The 17257-nt window shown below is 42.2% G+C and overlaps 33 non-coding genes across 33 annotated transcripts; all 33 read left to right on the top strand.

Moving 5' to 3' along the window:
- The first annotated feature begins 300 nt into the window (after nucleotides 1–300).
- Nucleotides 301–382, top strand: trnal-aag (transfer RNA leucine (anticodon AAG)). The gene has a single exon. It is a non-coding gene; the product is annotated as a tRNA-Leu (tRNA).
- A 154-nt stretch (nucleotides 383–536) lies between these two features.
- trnal-uag (transfer RNA leucine (anticodon UAG)) lies at nucleotides 537–618 on the top strand. Its single transcript has one exon. It is a non-coding gene; the product is annotated as a tRNA-Leu (tRNA).
- A 660-nt stretch (nucleotides 619–1278) lies between these two features.
- trnal-aag (transfer RNA leucine (anticodon AAG)) lies at nucleotides 1279–1360 on the top strand. Its single transcript has one exon. It is a non-coding gene; the product is annotated as a tRNA-Leu (tRNA).
- Nucleotides 1361–1514: 154 nt separating this feature from the next.
- On the top strand, nucleotides 1515–1596 carry trnal-uag (transfer RNA leucine (anticodon UAG)). The gene has a single exon. It is a non-coding gene; the product is annotated as a tRNA-Leu (tRNA).
- A 276-nt stretch (nucleotides 1597–1872) lies between these two features.
- On the top strand, nucleotides 1873–1944 carry trnam-cau (transfer RNA methionine (anticodon CAU)). The gene has a single exon. It is a non-coding gene; the product is annotated as a tRNA-Met (tRNA).
- A 312-nt stretch (nucleotides 1945–2256) lies between these two features.
- trnal-aag (transfer RNA leucine (anticodon AAG)) lies at nucleotides 2257–2338 on the top strand. The gene has a single exon. It is a non-coding gene; the product is annotated as a tRNA-Leu (tRNA).
- A 154-nt stretch (nucleotides 2339–2492) lies between these two features.
- On the top strand, nucleotides 2493–2574 carry trnal-uag (transfer RNA leucine (anticodon UAG)). Its single transcript has one exon. It is a non-coding gene; the product is annotated as a tRNA-Leu (tRNA).
- Nucleotides 2575–3234: 660 nt separating this feature from the next.
- On the top strand, nucleotides 3235–3316 carry trnal-aag (transfer RNA leucine (anticodon AAG)). Its single transcript has one exon. It is a non-coding gene; the product is annotated as a tRNA-Leu (tRNA).
- Nucleotides 3317–3470: 154 nt separating this feature from the next.
- On the top strand, nucleotides 3471–3552 carry trnal-uag (transfer RNA leucine (anticodon UAG)). Its single transcript has one exon. It is a non-coding gene; the product is annotated as a tRNA-Leu (tRNA).
- Nucleotides 3553–4212: 660 nt separating this feature from the next.
- On the top strand, nucleotides 4213–4294 carry trnal-aag (transfer RNA leucine (anticodon AAG)). The gene has a single exon. It is a non-coding gene; the product is annotated as a tRNA-Leu (tRNA).
- A 708-nt stretch (nucleotides 4295–5002) lies between these two features.
- trnal-uag (transfer RNA leucine (anticodon UAG)) lies at nucleotides 5003–5084 on the top strand. The gene has a single exon. It is a non-coding gene; the product is annotated as a tRNA-Leu (tRNA).
- Nucleotides 5085–5362: 278 nt separating this feature from the next.
- Nucleotides 5363–5434, top strand: trnam-cau (transfer RNA methionine (anticodon CAU)). Its single transcript has one exon. It is a non-coding gene; the product is annotated as a tRNA-Met (tRNA).
- A 312-nt stretch (nucleotides 5435–5746) lies between these two features.
- Nucleotides 5747–5828, top strand: trnal-aag (transfer RNA leucine (anticodon AAG)). Its single transcript has one exon. It is a non-coding gene; the product is annotated as a tRNA-Leu (tRNA).
- A 154-nt stretch (nucleotides 5829–5982) lies between these two features.
- On the top strand, nucleotides 5983–6064 carry trnal-uag (transfer RNA leucine (anticodon UAG)). Its single transcript has one exon. It is a non-coding gene; the product is annotated as a tRNA-Leu (tRNA).
- Nucleotides 6065–6724: 660 nt separating this feature from the next.
- trnal-aag (transfer RNA leucine (anticodon AAG)) lies at nucleotides 6725–6806 on the top strand. The gene has a single exon. It is a non-coding gene; the product is annotated as a tRNA-Leu (tRNA).
- Nucleotides 6807–6960: 154 nt separating this feature from the next.
- trnal-uag (transfer RNA leucine (anticodon UAG)) lies at nucleotides 6961–7042 on the top strand. Its single transcript has one exon. It is a non-coding gene; the product is annotated as a tRNA-Leu (tRNA).
- A 276-nt stretch (nucleotides 7043–7318) lies between these two features.
- Nucleotides 7319–7390, top strand: trnam-cau (transfer RNA methionine (anticodon CAU)). Its single transcript has one exon. It is a non-coding gene; the product is annotated as a tRNA-Met (tRNA).
- Nucleotides 7391–7702: 312 nt separating this feature from the next.
- Nucleotides 7703–7784, top strand: trnal-aag (transfer RNA leucine (anticodon AAG)). The gene has a single exon. It is a non-coding gene; the product is annotated as a tRNA-Leu (tRNA).
- A 154-nt stretch (nucleotides 7785–7938) lies between these two features.
- Nucleotides 7939–8020, top strand: trnal-uag (transfer RNA leucine (anticodon UAG)). The gene has a single exon. It is a non-coding gene; the product is annotated as a tRNA-Leu (tRNA).
- A 660-nt stretch (nucleotides 8021–8680) lies between these two features.
- trnal-aag (transfer RNA leucine (anticodon AAG)) lies at nucleotides 8681–8762 on the top strand. Its single transcript has one exon. It is a non-coding gene; the product is annotated as a tRNA-Leu (tRNA).
- Nucleotides 8763–8916: 154 nt separating this feature from the next.
- On the top strand, nucleotides 8917–8998 carry trnal-uag (transfer RNA leucine (anticodon UAG)). Its single transcript has one exon. It is a non-coding gene; the product is annotated as a tRNA-Leu (tRNA).
- Nucleotides 8999–9658: 660 nt separating this feature from the next.
- On the top strand, nucleotides 9659–9740 carry trnal-aag (transfer RNA leucine (anticodon AAG)). Its single transcript has one exon. It is a non-coding gene; the product is annotated as a tRNA-Leu (tRNA).
- Nucleotides 9741–10448: 708 nt separating this feature from the next.
- On the top strand, nucleotides 10449–10530 carry trnal-uag (transfer RNA leucine (anticodon UAG)). The gene has a single exon. It is a non-coding gene; the product is annotated as a tRNA-Leu (tRNA).
- Nucleotides 10531–10808: 278 nt separating this feature from the next.
- On the top strand, nucleotides 10809–10880 carry trnam-cau (transfer RNA methionine (anticodon CAU)). The gene has a single exon. It is a non-coding gene; the product is annotated as a tRNA-Met (tRNA).
- Nucleotides 10881–11192: 312 nt separating this feature from the next.
- On the top strand, nucleotides 11193–11274 carry trnal-aag (transfer RNA leucine (anticodon AAG)). Its single transcript has one exon. It is a non-coding gene; the product is annotated as a tRNA-Leu (tRNA).
- Nucleotides 11275–11428: 154 nt separating this feature from the next.
- On the top strand, nucleotides 11429–11510 carry trnal-uag (transfer RNA leucine (anticodon UAG)). Its single transcript has one exon. It is a non-coding gene; the product is annotated as a tRNA-Leu (tRNA).
- A 660-nt stretch (nucleotides 11511–12170) lies between these two features.
- On the top strand, nucleotides 12171–12252 carry trnal-aag (transfer RNA leucine (anticodon AAG)). The gene has a single exon. It is a non-coding gene; the product is annotated as a tRNA-Leu (tRNA).
- A 154-nt stretch (nucleotides 12253–12406) lies between these two features.
- On the top strand, nucleotides 12407–12488 carry trnal-uag (transfer RNA leucine (anticodon UAG)). The gene has a single exon. It is a non-coding gene; the product is annotated as a tRNA-Leu (tRNA).
- Nucleotides 12489–12775: 287 nt separating this feature from the next.
- On the top strand, nucleotides 12776–12847 carry trnam-cau (transfer RNA methionine (anticodon CAU)). The gene has a single exon. It is a non-coding gene; the product is annotated as a tRNA-Met (tRNA).
- A 1104-nt stretch (nucleotides 12848–13951) lies between these two features.
- trnal-aag (transfer RNA leucine (anticodon AAG)) lies at nucleotides 13952–14033 on the top strand. Its single transcript has one exon. It is a non-coding gene; the product is annotated as a tRNA-Leu (tRNA).
- A 710-nt stretch (nucleotides 14034–14743) lies between these two features.
- trnal-aag (transfer RNA leucine (anticodon AAG)) lies at nucleotides 14744–14825 on the top strand. Its single transcript has one exon. It is a non-coding gene; the product is annotated as a tRNA-Leu (tRNA).
- Nucleotides 14826–16118: 1293 nt separating this feature from the next.
- On the top strand, nucleotides 16119–16192 carry trnan-guu (transfer RNA asparagine (anticodon GUU)). Its single transcript has one exon. It is a non-coding gene; the product is annotated as a tRNA-Asn (tRNA).
- Nucleotides 16193–16539: 347 nt separating this feature from the next.
- On the top strand, nucleotides 16540–16613 carry trnan-guu (transfer RNA asparagine (anticodon GUU)). The gene has a single exon. It is a non-coding gene; the product is annotated as a tRNA-Asn (tRNA).
- The last annotated feature ends 644 nt before the right edge of the window (nucleotides 16614–17257 follow it).

Here is a 17257-nt window from a genome sequence, read left to right on the forward strand (position 1 = left end):
ATCTGTTATGTTACCCTTGTCCTCGCCTTCTAAACATTAACTCATCTCCTGCTGAAAGTGACTTGCTTTGGCTTTGAAGTTGAAAACGTGACAGAATAGAACCAACAGTTGAAGCCCCTAACTTGGCTGTTAGTTTTGTGGTCTTTTGATCTCGAGTAAAGCTCTATACTCCCACAGGGTATGTGTTTGAAATTTCGAATATTCTTTCATGTGTGTCTTCGATTTGATTGTCCAATTGTCATCAAAGTGTCATTTACATCTAAACCCCTCCTGTCTGTTTGGTTAAATCTAGTTTCCAACGGTAGTGTGGCCGAGTGGTCAAAGGCGCTGGATTAAGGCTCCGGTCTCTCAGGAGGCGTGGGTTCAAATCCCACCACTGCCAGTAGACTATCAGTTGAATGTATTGGCTACTTGCACATTATCTACTATAAGAAGCTCTCTTGTTGTTCAAAACTGCAACAGCCACCCGAGCTTTGAAGCAAAGTGGACTTTTCATCGAAACGACTCAAGATTTTTTGGGTTAAGTCATGTTTAATGGTAGTGTGGCCGAGTGGTCTAAGGCGCTGGATTTAGGCTCTAGTCTCTCAGGAGGCGTGGGTTCAAATCCCACCACTGCCAATTGACTGTTATTTGCATGTGTTGGCTACTTGTAGTACTTTCTACTGTACTGCAAAAGCCAGCTGAGCTTTGTAGCATATGAGGTGTACATGAGGACATTTTCTTTTTCTCCCGTCTGGTTTTCAAACGAGGTAAGAGTTAAGATGTGCACCTTCAGACTGGAGCACATGACTTCACATTTACCAATAACTTCCTTCAAGTCCTGTCGATTAAGCTGCTGATAAAACCTTATAAAACCAAAGACTATGTTCGTGTGAAATTATATCAATAAACAAAAGCAGAGTGGCGCAGCGGAAGCGTGCTGGGCCCAGAATCCAGAGGTCGATGGATTGAAACCATCCTCTGCTAAAAGATTCCTTTATCTGTTATGTTACCCTTGTCCTCGCCTTCTAAACATTAACTCATCTCCTGCTGTAAGTGACTTGCTTTGGCTTTGAAGTTGAAAACGTGACAGAATAGAACCAACAGTTGAAGCCCCTAACTCGGCTGTTAGTTTTGTGGTCTTTTGATCTTGAGTAAAGCTCTATACTCCAACAGGGTATGTGTTTGAAATTTCGAATGTTCTTTCATGTTTGTCTTCGATTTGATTGTCCAATTGTCATCAAAGTGTCATTTACATCTAAACCCCATCTGTCTGTTTGGTTAAATCTAGTTTCCAACGGTAGTGTGGCCGAGTGGTCAAAGGCGCTGGATTAAGGCTCCGGTCTCTCAGGAGGCGTGGGTTCAAATCCCACCACTGCCAGTAGACTATCAGTTGAATGTATTGGCTACTTGCACATTATCTACTGTAAGAAGCTCTCTTGTTGTTCAAAACTGCAAAAGCCACCCGAGCTTTGAAGCAAAGTGGACTTTTCATCGAAACGACTCAAGATTTTTTGGGTTAAGTCATGTTTAATGGTAGTGTGGCCGAGTGGTCTAAGGCGCTGGATTTAGGCTCTAGTCTCTCAGGAGGCGTGGGTTCAAATCCCACCACTGCCAATTGACTGGTATTTGCATGTGTTGGCTACTTGTAGTACTTTCTACTGTACTGCAAAAGCCAGCTGAGCTTTGTAGCATATGAGGTGTACATGAGGACATTTTCTTTTTCTCCCGTCTGGTTTTCAAACGAGGTAAGAGTTAAGATGTGCACCTTCAGACTGGAGCACATGACTTCACATTTACCAATAACTTCCTTCAAGTCCTGTCGATTAACCTGCTGATAAAACCTTATAAAACCAAAGACTATGTTCGTATGAAATTATATCATTAAACAAGAGCAGAGTGGCGCAGCGGAAGCGTGCTGGGCCCATAACCCAGAGGTCGATGGATCGAAACCATCCTCTGCTAAAAGATTCCTTTATCTGTTATGTTACCCTTGTCCTCGCCTTCTAAACATTAACTCATCTCCTGCTGAAAGTGACTTGCTTTGGCTTTGAAGTTGAAAACGTGACAGAATAGAACCAACAGTTGAAGCCCCTAACTTGGCTGTTAGTTTTGTGGTCTTTTGATCTCGAGTAAAGCTCTATACTCCCACAGGGTATGTGTTTGAAATTTCGAATGTTCTTTCATGTGTGTCTTCGATTTGATTGTCCAATTGTCATCAAAGTGTCATTTACATCTAAACCCCTCCTGTCTGTTTGGTTAAATCTAGTTTCCAACGGTAGTGTGGCCGAGTGGTCAAAGGCGCTGGATTAAGGCTCCAGTCTCTCAGGAGGCGTGGGTTCAAATCCCACCACTGCCAGTAGACTATCAGTTGAATGTATTGGCTACTTGCACATTATCTACTATAAGAAGCTCTCTTGTTGTTCAAAACTGCAACAGCCACCCGAGCTTTGAAGCAAAGTGGACTTTTCATCGAAACGACTCAAGATTTTTTGCGTTAAGTCATGTTTAATGGTAGTGTGGCCGAGTGGTCTAAGGCGCTGGATTTAGGCTCTAGTCTCTCAGGAGGCGTGGGTTCAAATCCCACCACTGCCAATTGACTGTTATTTGCATGTGTTGGCTACTTGTAGTACTTTCTACTGTACTGCAAAAGCCAGCTGAGCTTTGTAGCATATGAGGTGTACATGAGGACATTTTCTTTTTCTCCCGTCTGGTTTTCAAACGAGGTAAGAGTTAAGATGTGCACCTTCAGACTGGAGCACATGACTTCACATTTACCAATAACTTCCTTCAAGTCCTGTCGATTAAGCTGCTGATAAAACCTTATAAAACCAAAGACTATGTTCGTGTGAAATTATATCAATAAACAAAAGCAGAGTGGCGCAGCGGAAGCGTGCTGGGCCCAGAATCCAGAGGTCGATGGATTGAAACCATCCTCTGCTAAAAGATTCCTTTATCTGTTATGTTACCCTTGTCCTCGCCTTCTAAACATTAACTCATCTCCTGCTGTAAGTGACTTGCTTTGGCTTTGAAGTTGAAAACGTGACAGAATAGAACCAACAGTTGAAGCCCCTAACTCGGCTGTTAGTTTTGTGGTCTTTTGATCTTGAGTAAAGCTCTATACTCCAACAGGGTATGTGTTTGAAATTTCGAATGTTCTTTCATGTTTGTCTTCGATTTGATTGTCCAATTGTCATCAAAGTGTCATTTACATCTAAACCCCTCCTGTCTGTTTGGTTAAATCTAGTTTCCAACGGTAGTGTGGCCGAGTGGTCAAAGGCGCTGGATTAAGGCTCCGGTCTCTCAGGAGGCGTGGGTTCAAATCCCACCACTGCCAGTAGACTATCAGTTGAATGTATTGGCTACTTGCACATTATCTACTATAAGAAGCTCTCTTGTTGTTCAAAACTGCAACAGCCACCCGAGCTTTGAAGCAAAGTGGACTTTTCATCGAAACGACTCAAGATTTTTTGGGTTAAGTCATGTTTAATGGTAGTGTGGCCGAGTGGTCTAAGGCGCTGGATTTAGGCTCTAGTCTCTCAGGAGGCGTGGGTTCAAATCCCACCACTGCCAATTGACTGTTATTTGCATGTGTTGGCTACTTGTAGTACTTTCTACTGTACTGCAAAAGCCAGCTGAGCTTTGTAGCATATGAGGTGTACATGAGGACATTTTCTTTTTCTCCCGTCTGGTTTTCAAACGAGGTAAGAGTTAAGATGTGCACCTTCAGACTGGAGCACATGACTTCACATTTACCAATAACTTCCTTCAAGTCCTGTCGATTAAGCTGCTGATAAAACCTTATAAAACCAAAGACTATGTTCGTGTGAAATTATATCAATAAACAAAAGCAGAGTGGCGCAGCGGAAGCGTGCTGGGCCCAGAATCCAGAGGTCGATGGATTGAAACCATCCTCTGCTAAAAGATTCCTTTATCTGTTATGTTACCCTTGTCCTCGCCTTCTAAACATTAACTCATCTCCTGCTGAAAGTGACTTGCTTTGGCTTTGAAGTTGAAAACGTGACAGAATAGAACCAACAGTTGAAGCCCCTAACTTGGCCGTTAGTTTTGTGGTCTTTTGATCTCGAGTAAAGCTCTATACTCCCACAGGGTATGTGTTTGAAATTTCGAATGTTCTTTCATGTGTGTCTTCGATTTGATTGTCCAATTGTCATCAAAGTGTCATTTACATCTAAACCCCTCCTGTCTGTTTGGTTAAATCTAGTTTCCAACGGTAGTGTGGCCGAGTGGTCAAAGGCGCTGGATTAAGGCTCCAGTCTCTCAGGAGGCGTGGGTTCAAATCCCACCACTGCCAGTAGACTATCAGTTGAATGTATTGGCTACTTGCACATTATCTACTGTAAGAAGCTCTCTTGTTGTTCAAAACTGCAACAGCCACCCGAGCTTTGAAGCACATGGGATATCCAATGAGGTGTACAGGAGGACATTTTCTTTTTCTCCCGTCTGGTTTTAAACGAGATAAGAGTTAAGATGTGCACCTTCAGACTGGAGCACATGACTTCACATTTACCAATAACTTCCTTCAAGTCCTGTCGATTTAACTGCTGATAAAACCTTATAAAACCAAAGACTATGTTCGTATGAAATTATATCATTAAACAAGAGCAGAGTGGCGCAGCGGAAGCGTGCTGGGCCCATAACCCAGAGGTCGATGGATCGAAACCATCCTCTGTTAAAGGAATACTTTATCCACTCCATTGTTATCTGTTATGTTACCCTTGTCCTCGCCTTCTAAACGTTAACTCATCTCCTGCTGAAAGTGACTTGCTTTGGCTTTTGAAGTTGAAAATGTGACAGAATAGACCCAACAGTTGAAGCCCTTAACTTGGCTGATAGTTTTGTGGTCTTTTGATCTCGAGTAAAGCTCTATACTCCCACAGGGTATGTGTTTGAAGTTTCGAATGTTCTTCCATGTGTGTCTTCGATTTGATTGTCCAATTGTCATCAAAGTGGACTTTTCATCGAAACGACTCAACATTTTTTGGGTTAAGTCATGTTTAATGGTAGTGTGGCCGAGTGGTCTAAGGCGTTGGATTTAGGCTCCAGTCTCTCAGGAGGCGTGGGTTCAAATCCCACCACTGCCAATTGACTGGTATTTGCATGTGTTGGCTACTTGTAGTACTTTCTACTGTACTGCAAAAGCCAGTAGCATATGGGGTATCCAATGAGGTGTACATGAGGACATTTTCTTTTTCTCCCGTCTGGTTTTCAAACGAGGTAAGAGTTAAGATGTGCACCTTCAGACTGGAGCACATGACTTCACATTTACCAATAACTTCCTTCAAGTCCTGTCGATTAAGCTGCTGATAAAACCTTATAAAACCAAAGACTATGTTCGTATGAAATTATATCATTAAACAAGAGCAGAGTGGCGCAGCGGAAGCGTGCTGGGCCCATAACCCAGAGGTCGATGGATCGAAACCATCCTCTGCTAAAAGATTCCTTTATCTGTTATGTTACCCTTGTCCTCGCCTTCTAAACATTAACTCATCTCCTGCTGAAAGTGACTTGCTTTGGCTTTGAAGTTGAAAACGTGACAGAATAGAACCAACAGTTGAAGCCCCTAACTTGGCTGTTAGTTTTGTGGTCTTTTGATCTCGAGTAAAGCTCTATACTCCCACAGGGTATGTGTTTGAAATTTCGAATATTCTTTCATGTGTGTCTTCGATTTGATTGTCCAATTGTCATCAAAGTGTCATTTACATCTAAACCCCTCCTGTCTGTTTGGTTAAATCTAGTTTCCAACGGTAGTGTGGCCGAGTGGTCAAAGGCGCTGGATTAAGGCTCCGGTCTCTCAGGAGGCGTGGGTTCAAATCCCACCACTGCCAGTAGACTATCAGTTGAATGTATTGGCTACTTGCACATTATCTACTATAAGAAGCTCTCTTGTTGTTCAAAACTGCAACAGCCACCCGAGCTTTGAAGCAAAGTGGACTTTTCATCGAAACGACTCAAGATTTTTTGGGTTAAGTCATGTTTAATGGTAGTGTGGCCGAGTGGTCTAAGGCGCTGGATTTAGGCTCTAGTCTCTCAGGAGGCGTGGGTTCAAATCCCACCACTGCCAATTGACTGTTATTTGCATGTGTTGGCTACTTGTAGTACTTTCTACTGTACTGCAAAAGCCAGCTGAGCTTTGTAGCATATGAGGTGTACATGAGGACATTTTCTTTTTCTCCCGTCTGGTTTTCAAACGAGGTAAGAGTTAAGATGTGCACCTTCAGACTGGAGCACATGACTTCACATTTACCAATAACTTCCTTCAAGTCCTGTCGATTAAGCTGCTGATAAAACCTTATAAAACCAAAGACTATGTTCGTGTGAAATTATATCAATAAACAAAAGCAGAGTGGCGCAGCGGAAGCGTGCTGGGCCCAGAATCCAGAGGTCGATGGATTGAAACCATCCTCTGCTAAAAGATTCCTTTATCTGTTATGTTACCCTTGTCCTCGCCTTCTAAACATTAACTCATCTCCTGCTGTAAGTGACTTGCTTTGGCTTTGAAGTTGAAAACGTGACAGAATAGAACCAACAGTTGAAGCCCCTAACTCGGCTGTTAGTTTTGTGGTCTTTTGATCTTGAGTAAAGCTCTATACTCCAACAGGGTATGTGTTTGAAATTTCGAATGTTCTTTCATGTTTGTCTTCGATTTGATTGTCCAATTGTCATCAAAGTGTCATTTACATCTAAACCCCATCTGTCTGTTTGGTTAAATCTAGTTTCCAACGGTAGTGTGGCCGAGTGGTCAAAGGCGCTGGATTAAGGCTCCGGTCTCTCAGGAGGCGTGGGTTCAAATCCCACCACTGCCAGTAGACTATCAGTTGAATGTATTGGCTACTTGCACATTATCTACTGTAAGAAGCTCTCTTGTTGTTCAAAACTGCAAAAGCCACCCGAGCTTTGAAGCAAAGTGGACTTTTCATCGAAACGACTCAAGATTTTTTGGGTTAAGTCATGTTTAATGGTAGTGTGGCCGAGTGGTCTAAGGCGCTGGATTTAGGCTCTAGTCTCTCAGGAGGCGTGGGTTCAAATCCCACCACTGCCAATTGACTGGTATTTGCATGTGTTGGCTACTTGTAGTACTTTCTACTGTACTGCAAAAGCCAGCTGAGCTTTGTAGCATATGAGGTGTACATGAGGACATTTTCTTTTTCTCCCGTCTGGTTTTCAAACGAGGTAAGAGTTAAGATGTGCACCTTCAGACTGGAGCACATGACTTCACATTTACCAATAACTTCCTTCAAGTCCTGTCGATTAACCTGCTGATAAAACCTTATAAAACCAAAGACTATGTTCGTATGAAATTATATCATTAAACAAGAGCAGAGTGGCGCAGCGGAAGCGTGCTGGGCCCATAACCCAGAGGTCGATGGATCGAAACCATCCTCTGCTAAAAGATTCCTTTATCTGTTATGTTACCCTTGTCCTCGCCTTCTAAACATTAACTCATCTCCTGCTGAAAGTGACTTGCTTTGGCTTTGAAGTTGAAAACGTGACAGAATAGAACCAACAGTTGAAGCCCCTAACTTGGCTGTTAGTTTTGTGGTCTTTTGATCTCGAGTAAAGCTCTATACTCCCACAGGGTATGTGTTTGAAATTTCGAATGTTCTTTCATGTGTGTCTTCGATTTGATTGTCCAATTGTCATCAAAGTGTCATTTACATCTAAACCCCTCCTGTCTGTTTGGTTAAATCTAGTTTCCAACGGTAGTGTGGCCGAGTGGTCAAAGGCGCTGGATTAAGGCTCCAGTCTCTCAGGAGGCGTGGGTTCAAATCCCACCACTGCCAGTAGACTATCAGTTGAATGTATTGGCTACTTGCACATTATCTACTATAAGAAGCTCTCTTGTTGTTCAAAACTGCAACAGCCACCCGAGCTTTGAAGCAAAGTGGACTTTTCATCGAAACGACTCAAGATTTTTTGGGTTAAGTCATGTTTAATGGTAGTGTGGCCGAGTGGTCTAAGGCGCTGGATTTAGGCTCTAGTCTCTCAGGAGGCGTGGGTTCAAATCCCACCACTGCCAATTGACTGTTATTTGCATGTGTTGGCTACTTGTAGTACTTTCTACTGTACTGCAAAAGCCAGCTGAGCTTTGTAGCATATGAGGTGTACATGAGGACATTTTCTTTTTCTCCCGTCTGGTTTTCAAACGAGGTAAGAGTTAAGATGTGCACCTTCAGACTGGAGCACATGACTTCACATTTACCAATAACTTCCTTCAAGTCCTGTCGATTAAGCTGCTGATAAAACCTTATAAAACCAAAGACTATGTTCGTGTGAAATTATATCAATAAACAAAAGCAGAGTGGCGCAGCGGAAGCGTGCTGGGCCCAGAATCCAGAGGTCGATGGATTGAAACCATCCTCTGCTAAAAGATTCCTTTATCTGTTATGTTACCCTTGTCCTCGCCTTCTAAACATTAACTCATCTCCTGCTGTAAGTGACTTGCTTTGGCTTTGAAGTTGAAAACGTGACAGAATAGAACCAACAGTTGAAGCCCCTAACTCGGCTGTTAGTTTTGTGGTCTTTTGATCTTGAGTAAAGCTCTATACTCCAACAGGGTATGTGTTTGAAATTTCGAATGTTCTTTCATGTTTGTCTTCGATTTGATTGTCCAATTGTCATCAAAGTGTCATTTACATCTAAACCCCTCCTGTCTGTTTGGTTAAATCTAGTTTCCAACGGTAGTGTGGCCGAGTGGTCAAAGGCGCTGGATTAAGGCTCCGGTCTCTCAGGAGGCGTGGGTTCAAATCCCACCACTGCCAGTAGACTATCAGTTGAATGTATTGGCTACTTGCACATTATCTACTATAAGAAGCTCTCTTGTTGTTCAAAACTGCAACAGCCACCCGAGCTTTGAAGCAAAGTGGACTTTTCATCGAAACGACTCAAGATTTTTTGGGTTAAGTCATGTTTAATGGTAGTGTGGCCGAGTGGTCTAAGGCGCTGGATTTAGGCTCTAGTCTCTCAGGAGGCGTGGGTTCAAATCCCACCACTGCCAATTGACTGTTATTTGCATGTGTTGGCTACTTGTAGTACTTTCTACTGTACTGCAAAAGCCAGCTGAGCTTTGTAGCATATGAGGTGTACATGAGGACATTTTCTTTTTCTCCCGTCTGGTTTTCAAACGAGGTAAGAGTTAAGATGTGCACCTTCAGACTGGAGCACATGACTTCACATTTACCAATAACTTCCTTCAAGTCCTGTCGATTAAGCTGCTGATAAAACCTTATAAAACCAAAGACTATGTTCGTGTGAAATTATATCAATAAACAAAAGCAGAGTGGCGCAGCGGAAGCGTGCTGGGCCCAGAATCCAGAGGTCGATGGATTGAAACCATCCTCTGCTAAAAGATTCCTTTATCTGTTATGTTACCCTTGTCCTCGCCTTCTAAACATTAACTCATCTCCTGCTGAAAGTGACTTGCTTTGGCTTTGAAGTTGAAAACGTGACAGAATAGAACCAACAGTTGAAGCCCCTAACTTGGCCGTTAGTTTTGTGGTCTTTTGATCTCGAGTAAAGCTCTATACTCCCACAGGGTATGTGTTTGAAATTTCGAATGTTCTTTCATGTGTGTCTTCGATTTGATTGTCCAATTGTCATCAAAGTGTCATTTACATCTAAACCCCTCCTGTCTGTTTGGTTAAATCTAGTTTCCAACGGTAGTGTGGCCGAGTGGTCAAAGGCGCTGGATTAAGGCTCCAGTCTCTCAGGAGGCGTGGGTTCAAATCCCACCACTGCCAGTAGACTATCAGTTGAATGTATTGGCTACTTGCACATTATCTACTGTAAGAAGCTCTCTTGTTGTTCAAAACTGCAACAGCCACCCGAGCTTTGAAGCACATGGGATATCCAATGATGTGTACAGGAGGACATTTTCTTTTTCTCCCGTCTGGTTTTAAACGAGATAAGAGTTAAGATGTGCACCTTCAGACTGGAGCACATGACTTCACATTTACCAATAACTTCCTTCAAGTCCTGTCGATTTAACTGCTGATAAAACCTTATAAAACCAAAGACTATGTTCGTATGAAATTATATCATTAAACAAGAGCAGAGTGGCGCAGCGGAAGCGTGCTGGGCCCATAACCCAGAGGTCGATGGATCGAAACCATCCTCTGTTAAAGGAATACTTTATCCACTCCATTGTTATCTGTTATGTTACCCTTGTCCTCGCCTTCTAAACGTTAACTCATCTCCTGCTGAAAGTGACTTGCTTTGGCTTTTGAAGTTGAAAATGTGACAGAATAGACCCAACAGTTGAAGCCCTTAACTTGGCTGATAGTTTTGTGGTCTTTTGATCTCGAGTAAAGCTCTATACTCCCACAGGGTATGTGTTTGAAGTTTCGAATGTTCTTCCATGTGTGTCTTCGATTTGATTGTCCAATTGTCATCAAAGTGGACTTTTCATCGAAACGACTCAACATTTTTTGGGTTAAGTCATGTTTAATGGTAGTGTGGCCGAGTGGTCTAAGGCGTTGGATTTAGGCTCCAGTCTCTCAGGAGGCGTGGGTTCAAATCCCACCACTGCCAATTGACTGGTATTTGCATGTGTTGGCTACTTGTAGTACTTTCTACTGTACTGCAAAAGCCAGTAGCATATGGGGTATCCAATGAGGTGTACATGAGGACATTTTCTTTTTCTCCCGTCTGGTTTTCAAACGAGGTAAGAGTTAAGATGTGCACCTTCAGACTGGAGCACATGACTTCACATTTACCTATAACTTCCTTCAAGTCCTGTCGATTAAGCTGCTGATAAAACCTTATAAAACCAAAGACTATGTTCGTATGAAATTATATCATTAAACAAGAGCAGAGTGGCGCAGCGGAAGCGTGCTGGGCCCATAACCCAGAGGTCGATGGATCGAAACCATCCTCTGCTAAAAGATTCCTTTATCTGTTATGTTACCCTTGTCCTCGCCTTCTAAACATTAACTCATCTCCTGCTGAAAGTGACTTGCTTTGGCTTTGAAGTTGAAAACGTGACAGAATAGAACCAACAGTTGAAGCCCCTAACTTGGCTGTTAGTTTTGTGGTCTTTTGATCTCGAGTAAAGCTCTATACTCCCACAGGGTATGTGTTTGAAATTTCGAATATTCTTTCATGTGTGTCTTCGATTTGATTGTCCAATTGTCATCAAAGTGTCATTTACATCTAAACCCCTCCTGTCTGTTTGGTTAAATCTAGTTTCCAACGGTAGTGTGGCCGAGTGGTCAAAGGCGCTGGATTAAGGCTCCGGTCTCTCAGGAGGCGTGGGTTCAAATCCCACCACTGCCAGTAGACTATCAGTTGAATGTATTGGCTACTTGCACATTATCTACTATAAGAAGCTCTCTTGTTGTTCAAAACTGCAACAGCCACCCGAGCTTTGAAGCAAAGTGGACTTTTCATCGAAACGACTCAAGATTTTTTGGGTTAAGTCATGTTTAATGGTAGTGTGGCCGAGTGGTCTAAGGCGCTGGATTTAGGCTCTAGTCTCTCAGGAGGCGTGGGTTCAAATCCCACCACTGCCAATTGACTGTTATTTGCATGTGTTGGCTACTTGTAGTACTTTCTACTGTACTGCAAAAGCCAGCTGAGCTTTGTAGCATATGAGGTGTACATGAGGACATTTTCTTTTTCTCCCGTCTGGTTTTCAAACGAGGTAAGAGTTAAGATGTGCACCTTCAGACTGGAGCACATGACTTCACATTTACCAATAACTTCCTTCAAGTCCTGTCGATTAAGCTGCTGATAAAACCTTATAAAACCAAAGACTATGTTCGTATGAAATTATATCAATAAACAAAAGCAGAGTGGCGCAGCGGAAGCGTGCTGGGCCCAGAACCCAGAGGTCGATGGATTGAAACCATCCTCTGCTAAAAGATTCCTTTATCTGTTATGTTACCCTTGTCCTCGCCTTCTAAACATTAACTCATCTCCTGCTGTAAGTGACTTGCTTTGGCTTTGAAGTTGAAAACGTGACAGAATAGAACCAACAGTTGAAGCCCCTAACTCGGCTGTTAGTTTTGTGGTCTTTTGATCTTGAGTAAAGCTCTATACTCCCACAGGGTATGTGTTTGAAATTTCGAATGTTCTTTCATGTTTGTCTTCGATTTGATTGTCCAATTGTCATCAAAGTGTCATTTACATCTAAACCCCTCCTGTCTGTTTGGTTAAATCTAGTTTCCAACGGTAGTGTGGCCGAGTGGTCAAAGGCGCTGGATTAAGGCTCCGGTCTCTCAGGAGGCGTGGGTTCAAATCCCACCACTGCCAGTAGACTATCAGTTGAATGTATTGGCTACTTGCACATTATCTACTGTAAGAAGCTCTCTTGTTGTTCAAAACTGCAACAGCCACCCGAGCTTTGAAGCAAAGTGGACTTTTCATCGAAACGACTCAAGATTTTTTGGGTTAAGTCATGTTTAATGGTAGTGTAGCCGAGTGGTCTAAGGCGCTGAATTTAGGCTCCAGTCTCTCTGGAGGCGTGGGTTCAAATCCCACCACTGCCAATTGACTGGTATTTGCATGTGTTAGGTACTTATAGTACTTTCTACTGTACTGCAAAAGCCAGCTGAGCTTTGAAGCACATGGGATATCCAATGAGGTGTACAGGAGGAAATTTTCTTTTTCTGCCGTCTGGTTTTAAACGAGATAAGAGTTAAGATGTGCACCTTCAGACTGGAGCACATGACTTCACATTTACCAATAACTTCCTTCAAGTCCTGTCAATTTAACTGCTGATAAAACCTTATAAAACCAAAGACTATGTTCGTATGAAATTATATCATTAAACAAGAGCAGAGTGGCGCAGCGGAAGCGTGCTGGGCCCATAACCCAGAGGTCGATGGATCGAAACCATCCTCTGCTAAAAGATTCCTTTATCTGTTATGTTACCCTTGTCCTCGCCTTCTAAACATTAACTCATCTCCTGCTGAAAGTGACTTGCTTTGGCTTAAAAGTTGAAAACGTGACAGAATAGAACCAACAGTTGAAGCCCCTAACTTGGCTGTTAGCTTTGTGGTCTTTTGATCTCGAGTAAAGCTCTATACTCCCACAGGGTATGTGTTTGAAGTTTCGAATGTTCTTCCATGTGTGTCTTCGATTTGATTGTCCAATTGTCATCAAAGTGTCATTTACATCTAAACCCCTCCTGTCTGTTTGGTTAAATCTAGTTTCCAACGGTAGTGTGGCCGAGTGGTCAAAGGTGCTGGATTAAGGCTCCAGTCTCTCAGGAGGCGTGGGTTGAAATCCTACCACTGCCAGTAGACTATCAGTTGAATTTATTGGCTACTTGCAGCTTATCTACTATAAGAAGTACTCTTGTTGTTCAAAACTGCAACAGCCACCCGAGCTTTGAAGCACATGGGATATCCAATGAGGTGTACAGGAGGACATTTTCTTTTTCTCCCGTCTGGTTTTCAAACGAGGTAAGAGTTAAGATGTGCACCTTCAGACTGGAGCACGTAACTTCACATTCACCAATAACTTCCTTCAAGTCCTGTCGATTTACCTGCTGATAAAACCTTATAAAACCAAAGACTATGTTCGTATGAAATTATATCATTAAACAAGAGCAGAGTGGCGCAGCGGAAGCGTGCTGGGCCCATAACCCAGAGGTCGATGGATCAAAACCATCCTCTGCTAAAGGAATACTTTATCCACTCCATTGTTATCTGTTATGTTACCCTTGTCCTCGCCTTCTAAACGTTAACTCATCTCCTGCTGAAAGTGACTTGCTTTGGCTTTTGAAGTTGAAAACGTGACAGAATAGACCCAACAGTTGAAGCCCTTAACTTGGCTGATAGTTTTTTGGTCTAATTATCTTGAGTAAAGCTCTATACTCCCACAGGGTATGTGTTTGAAGTTTCGAATGTTCTTCCATGTGTGTCTTCGATTTGATTGTCCAATTGTCATCAAAGTGTCATTTACATCTAAACCCCTCCTGTCTGTTTGGTTAAATCTAGTTTCCAACGGTAGTGTGGCCGAGTGGTCAAAGGTGCTGGATTAAGGCTCCAGTCTCTCAGGAGGCGTGGGTTCAAATCCCACCACTGCCAGTAGACTATCAGTTGGATTTATTGGCTACTTGCAGCTTATCTACTATAAGCAGTTCTCTTGTTGTTCAAAACTGCAACAGCCACCCGAGCTTTGAAGCACATGGGATATCCAATGAGGTGTACAGGAGGACATTTTCTTTTTCTCCCGTCTGGTTTTCAAACGAGGTAAGAGTTAAGATGTGCACCTTCAGACTGGAGCACGTAACTTCACATTCACCAATAACTTCCTTCAAGTCCTTTCGATTTACCTGCTGATAAAACCTTATGAAACCAAAGACTATGTTCGTATGAAATTATATCATTAAACAAGAGCAGAGTGGCGCAGCGGAAGCGTGCTGGGCCCATAACCCAGAGGTCGATGGATCAAAACCATCCTCTGCTAAAGGAATACTTTATCCACTCCATTGTTATCTGTTATGTTACCCTTGTCCTCGCCTTCTAAACGTTAACTCATCTCCTGCTGAAAGTGACTTGCTTTGGCTTTTGAAGTTGAAAACGTGACAGAATAGACCCAACAGTTGAAGCCCTTAACTTGGCTTATAGTTGTGTGGTCTAATGATCTTGAGTAAAGCTCTATACTCCCATAGGGTATGTGTTTGAAGTTTCGAATGTTCTTCCATGTGTGTCTTCGATTTGATTGTCCAATTGTCATCAAAGTGTCATTTACATCTAAACCCCTCCTGTCTGTTTGGTTAAATCTAGTTTCCAACGGTAGTGTGGCCGAGTGGTCAAAGGCTCTGGATTAAGGCTCCAGTCTCTCAGGAGGCGTGGGTTCAAATCCCACCACTGCCAGTAGTGTGTGACAGAGCGCACACTGAAATCGAAAAATAAAAGTTGGAATAAATGTGGAAATAAATAAATATGGAAATAAATGCAGAATTAAATAAATCAATGTCTTAAACTTATTGCCACATTTATTTATTTCCACTTTTATTGCAACTTTTATTTATTTCCAAATTTCAGTGTCCTTATGCTAATGAGAAAGGCGGGCTTAACCTCAGTCTCGAGCAGGATTGGTCAACTGAACTACACACACACACACACAGCCCCTGCGCTCCGTCACACACTCGCTCAGAGACACGGCAGTGACTGAGACTTGATCTCTTCACCGTGAAGCAGCCAGTTAGTGACTCTGTGGAACAGTGGAAACAGTGGAAACACAGAGTTTCTCTGGTCACATCTGCTCAGAGATCAGCAGCTTCATGATCAGAGCAGAGGCTGCAGGTGGTTTGTACCGAGCTGGAGTTTCTGTTTCCTCCTCCTCTCGGCTCGATCATTGTGCTCAGTAGAACAGGAGACGTGACGCTCACAGTCAGGACTACTGACAGCTAAATCATCCCAATAAAATATAACCTTAACTAACCCTCTGAACTTGAACTAGTTCATTTTAAGTGTGAACTGGCTCAACGCTGCAAACAGCTACTGGACACCAGCATTGAAAGGCAGAAGTAGTAGGGCTGGATCATTACACTCCTGTGACCAATCCTGCATGAGACTGCGGTTAGGCCCGCCTTTCTCATTAGCATAAGGACAATGCAAATGCAAAGGAAATGTATCAGGGAAAAAATAAATGTTAAAATATATTTAAGACATTTCTTTTAACATTTCTTTTGGTATTAACATATTTATTTATTTATTTCTGTATTTATTTATTTATTTCCATTTTTATTTATTCATTTATTTATTTATTTCTGTATTTATTTATACATTTATTTATGTATTTATTTTTACTTATGTCATGTATGGTCCTCCATAATGTATGGTCCTCCATAAAAAACAACCTTCTTTCTGTGAACAGAGGGAAGGGTTGGAAAACCGTATGATGAAACCCACAGAACAAGCAGGCAACAAAATAAATAGCATCATACACCTATTACTTAAATAAGACCCAATTAGACACACTAAGTCCTTCAACAACTCCTGAATTATCTATATTTAGTTAAAAAAAATCCACCTGGAGACATTAAGAGCCCTCTGCATTGACAAGCTGTATTTGTGAATTAAATATGCAATATGAATTCACACAATTCCATATTAATGGAAGAGCTGTCCTAGGCCACTCTCCTTTCAGATCAAAGGACGCAAGTCTCTGTGGCGCAATTGGTTAGCGCGTTCGGCTGTTAACCGAAAGGATGGTGGTTCAAGCCCACCCAGGGACGCATGCACTTTTATGAAATAGGTAGTTTGATCGTGAAAACCAATCTTCTTTCTGTGAATAGAGGGAAGGGTTGGAAAACTGTATGATGAAACCCACAGAACAAGCAGGCAACAAAATAAACAGCATTATACACCTATTCCTTAAATAAGACCCAATTAGACACACTAAGTCCTTCAACAACTCCTGAAATATCTATATTTAGTTAAAAAAAATCCACCTGGAGACATTAAGAGCCCTCTGCATTGACAAGCTGTATTTGTGAATCAAATATGCAATATGAATTCACACAATTCCATATTAATGGAAGAGCTGTCCTAGGTCACTCTCCTTTCAGAGCAAAGGAAGCGGGTCTCTGTGGCGCAATTGGTGAGCGCGTTCGGCTGTTAACCGAAAGGATGGTGGTTCAAGCCCACCCAGGGATGCATGCACTTTTATGAAATAGGTAGTTTGATCTTGAAAACAAATCTCCTTTCTGTGAACAGTGTGTGGGTTGGAAAACTGTATGATGAAATTCACAGAACAAGGAGGCAATACAATAGACAGCATTATGCACCTATTCCTTAAATTAGACCCAGTTAGTCCTTCACCAGCTCCTGAGTTATCTATATTCAGTTTGTTTGTCCCCCCAAAACTGCACCCTAAAGGTGTGGCATTAAACAAAAGTCGGGGTAAACAGTCATTAGAATTCATGCTTTAGCAACTTTTAATGGCTTCTTTAAATGTAATGACAATCCCGTATTTTAAGTAAGTGTAAGGTTGAAACTCTAAACTCTGCATTGGGACTTTACATTGCAATTGAAGGCATAATGAAAATAAGGTGTAGTGTTGACCTTATTTCTGCTTGGCCTCACTCTTGCCACTAAATTTGCGGAGAAATCCAAGCTTCAGGAATAAAGTAGTTGTTATTGACGTTGTGGTAAAACACAGATTCACATAAACAGAAACATACATTACATGTCATCTAGCTGACGCTTTTGTCCAGAGCTACTTACATTTGTAGTACACTCATCATTTTTATGAGGGGCTATTTAGGGGTTCAGTATCTTGCCAAAGACACTTAGGCATG

The sequence above is a fragment of the Platichthys flesus genome, chromosome 8 (assembly GCF_949316205.1).
Source record: "Platichthys flesus chromosome 8, fPlaFle2.1, whole genome shotgun sequence".
NCBI classification, from domain to species: domain Eukaryota; kingdom Metazoa; phylum Chordata; class Actinopteri; order Pleuronectiformes; family Pleuronectidae; genus Platichthys; species Platichthys flesus.